Source organism: Rhinopithecus bieti, unplaced genomic scaffold (genome assembly GCF_001698545.2).
Source record: "Rhinopithecus bieti isolate Rb0 unplaced genomic scaffold, ASM169854v2 scaffold_1295, whole genome shotgun sequence".
NCBI lineage: Eukaryota > Metazoa > Chordata > Mammalia > Primates > Cercopithecidae > Rhinopithecus > Rhinopithecus bieti.
Window position 1 is genome coordinate 1,571,930 of NW_016803880.1, and position 3,883 is coordinate 1,575,812.

The following is a 3,883-nucleotide window of genomic DNA, read 5'->3' on the forward strand; positions in this document are numbered from 1 at the left end:
AAAAAAAAAAAAAAAAAAAAAAAAAAAAAAAAAAAAAAAAAAAAGGTAAGGCCACAGAGCTAGGAAGAGGTAGATTCTTATCTAACTCATACCCTTAAGGGCCAAACCAAGTCAAAGGGCCAGGCATGGTAGCTCACACCTGTAATTCCAGCACATTGAGAGGCTGAGGCAGGAGGATTGCTTGAACTCAGAAGTTCAAGATCAGCCTGGGCAACATAGTGAGACCTCGTCTCTACAAAAAATATTAAAAATTAGCCAAACATGGTGATGCGTGTCTGTAGTACCGTTTACTCGGGAGGCTGAAGCAAGAGGATTACTTGAGCACAGGAGGTTGAGGCTTCAGTGAGCTGTGATTGTGCCACTGCACTCCAGCCTGCGCAACACTGGGCAACACAGCAAGACCCTGTCTCAAACAAAAACAAACACAAAACAAAGGGTACAAAGTTTCAGTCAGATAGTATGAGTAAGTTCTGGATATCTATTCAACAGCATGCTGATTATAGTTAGTCATGATGTATTGTAGACTTGTAATTTGCTAAGACAGTAGATAAGTGTTCTCACAACACACACATAAAATAACTATGTGAAGTGATGGATATGTTAGTTTGATTCAATAATTTCACAATGTATACATATACCAAAATACCACATTGTATACCATTTAAAATATTAAATAAGATAAAAACTAAATATATAAATAAAATTTAACCAATAAAGCAAATGAGTTAAAGCACTTGTACCTCTCATCATTCTATAGCCTGATGTTCCTGAAATGCTCTCTCTTCATAACAGAATTTCATGTGATGGTGTTTTTAATGGAGCATTCTGCCTACTTGATATGGGGTCATCACATGTTTCTTTCCACAAAATACTACTTTCTGATCTCTTTCTCATCACCATACTGCCTTCCTTTATCTCTCTTTCCTTTATTGCTTTTATCTGTTATTTCTTTCCTTAACCTATTCCCATTTTCCCAACTTTTATCCCATTTTCCTTGTCCATGCAATTAGCTTGTCAGGAACATGCAGCATATCCCAAAACTCCAGAAAGGTGATTCTCAGGGCTCCAGAGGGTGGTGGTCCTCGAGTCAGAAATGAGAGACCAGGAACAGAGGCTGGGAAAACAGAACTGTTTCCCCTCCTGCTTATTTTGTTTTGAAAATTGCTTCTAGCTCCCATTTATCTTAGTGTAATTATCAAAATAAGAATAGCACCTGTTTCACATAAAATTAATGGGTTATGTGTAAATTTATTTGCATTTGGGGGTAGAATATTCTGAAAAAAATAGAAATTGAGATCAAATGGTCATTTATTTTGGCTCTTACCTTTTAGGAGGTAAGTGGTTATGATCTCATTTAAGCTTAATTACTTCCTTAGAGGCCCGTCTCCAAATATAGACACATTGAAGGTGTTAGGGCTTCTGGGTATGAATTTTGGAGGGATACATTCAGTTCATAACACAACTTAATTTTTTTTAAAGAGTGAAATCATTTTTTAAAATGATGGAAAAAGCTAAAATATGCTAAATATAAATCCAAAAAAACTTAAGAGTTATGGACTGAATTTGTCCCTGCAAAATTCAAATGTTGAAATCCTCACCCTCAGTGTGATGGTAGTAGGAGGTGGGGTCTTTCGTAGGTAATTTAGCACAACAAGGTGGAATCCTCATGAAGAGAATGTTTGCCTTTACAAAGGGATCCAAGAGAGCTCTCCAGCTCTCTTTCTGTGATGTGAGGATACAACGGGAAGACGGTAGCCTGTAACCTGGAAGAGAGCCCTCACTCCAACCCAACCATGCTGGCACCCTGAACTCAGACTTCCAGCCTCCAGAACTATAAAGAGTAAATTTCTGTTGCTTAGAGGCCACTCAGTCTATGGTTCTTTGTTACAGCAGACAAAACTGACTCAGACACCTGCTATAGCTATATTAACGTCACACAAAATAGGTGTTCAGGTAAAAAGTTTTACTAAAGATAAAAAGGAACATTTCCACAATGATAAAAATTCAATTCACCAGGAAGATATAATTATTTTAAATTTGGTCACCTACTAGTATAAGTTTGAACCCTATAATGCAAAAATTGAAACAGCTAAAAAAAAAAAAAAAGAATTATCCACAATCATAGTGGGAGACTTCAACACACCTCTCTTTGTAACTGACGGAACAAGCAGACAAAAATAGATAAGTAAGGGCATAGAAATGTCAAACAATGTGGAAGTCATCTTTAAAGGGCTAGGACCAAAACAAAGAAAAAGATTAAAATGTCCATATATATTATAGGGGCAGTAGCTATAGTGGCATATATTATCTTTATTTTCAGTTACAATTTCATTTTATAGAAGAAGAAATCAAGGCTCAGAGAGGTAAAATAACCTTATACAGTCCAAGTGGTAGAGCCAGAAAATTCATTATTTTTTAAGTTTAGTAGAACTCACCAGTGAAACCATCTGGGTGGGCTTTTTTTTGAGAGGGGAAGTTTTTGACTATCATTTCAATTTCCCACTTTGAATTGAATAGATTGACATTTTTTCTCTGGGCTTATTTATTTTTGAGACGGAGTCTCACTCTGTTGCCCAGGCTGTAGTGCAGTGGTATGATCTTGGCTAACTGCTACCTCCATCTACCGGGTTCAGGCAATTCTCCTGCCTCTTTTTATATTTTTAGTAGAGACAGAGTTTCGCTGTGTTGACCAGGCTGGTCGTGAGCTCCTGACCTCAGGTGATCCACGGGCCTCGGCCTCCCAAAGTGCTGGGATTACAGGCGTGAGCCACTATACCTGGCTATATTTACTTTCTTCTATTGAGTTCTTACATTTTTCAATGCCTTTATTTCCCCGAACTAAATAATTTAGTGGGCTTTATGTCACTTCGAAATGAAATCGTAACTGAAAATAAAGTGCTTAGCACAGTGCCTGGGTAGAAAGCATCCAGTAAATACTGTCATTTCTGCTACTTTTACTACTATTACGATTGCTATGTCTACTGCTATTATTTATGCATCTTTAGAGTCTCCTGAGTCCCTGACAGCTACTGACATTGGGGCAAAGATAAGTCTATCAATATTTTTGAATTTGACTTACGGAAATAGATACTAGCTCTTGCAGGCATGAGAAATGTTTCTCAGCATGATGAAATCTGGAGAAAAAAGTTTGAATTAATTCCAAAGAAATCAGAAGTAATATTTGGTGGCACTGCTAATGGAGCTGAATGCATTAGAAAATGTCAGTTATAAAAACTGACTGATCTGGGTGTGAGATGAGTCCAGTTACAGTACTGCCCAGTTACAGTAAGTTAGAAAGAGGAACAGGATGGGAAGAGTTCATTCTTGTCCGTGACCTACTGGCAGGAATAACGAATGACATTGCTAAGTAGGTGCCTACTCCAAGCCCCTACATCTTTGCTTCTGTTTAGTACAGAGCAAATTTCAATTGGAAGTTTGGCTTTGCATATAGTAACTGCTCAAAAAAAATGTTTATCAATTTGTCAATTTTGGTCTGTCAATTTAGCAATTTCAATAGTTTTGTCAACTTACCAATTAGGTCATTCATGATTTCTCAGTCTTCTTCAGATAGCCAACATTTTCCAAATTAACTTCTTTACTAATATCAAATCCTCAGAAAGTGAAATTCACACCAGGGGTTTGTGTTCCTTATTATGAACAAATAAAAGATAATTTGCATTATAATCACTCTACAAAAACATCATGACCAAACTACCTTTCCAGAAGCTTGACTTGAAAATTTAGTATTTAGAGGGGCAGAGCAAGATGGCCGTATAGGAACAGCTCCAGTCTCCAACTCCCAGCGCGAGTGACACAGAAGACCGGTGATTTCTGCATTTTCAACTGAGGTACTGGGGTCATCTCACTAGGGAGTGCCGGACAA

At 37.5% G+C, this 3,883-nt stretch overlaps 1 long non-coding RNA gene across 1 annotated transcript in view; it reads right to left on the reverse strand.

Moving 5' to 3' along the window:
* Positions 1 to 3,078: 3,078 nt before the first annotated feature.
* The window catches only part of LOC108518173 (uncharacterized), an 8,389-nt gene continuing 7,584 nt past the window's right edge, over positions 3,079 to 3,883 (reverse strand). The window contains exons 2-3 of the long non-coding RNA XR_001882306.1: positions 3,532 to 3,647; positions 3,079 to 3,134 (exon numbers count right to left, since the gene is read on the reverse strand). This is a non-coding gene — a long non-coding RNA (uncharacterized LOC108518173). The remainder of the gene's footprint in view (positions 3,135 to 3,531; positions 3,648 to 3,883) is intronic.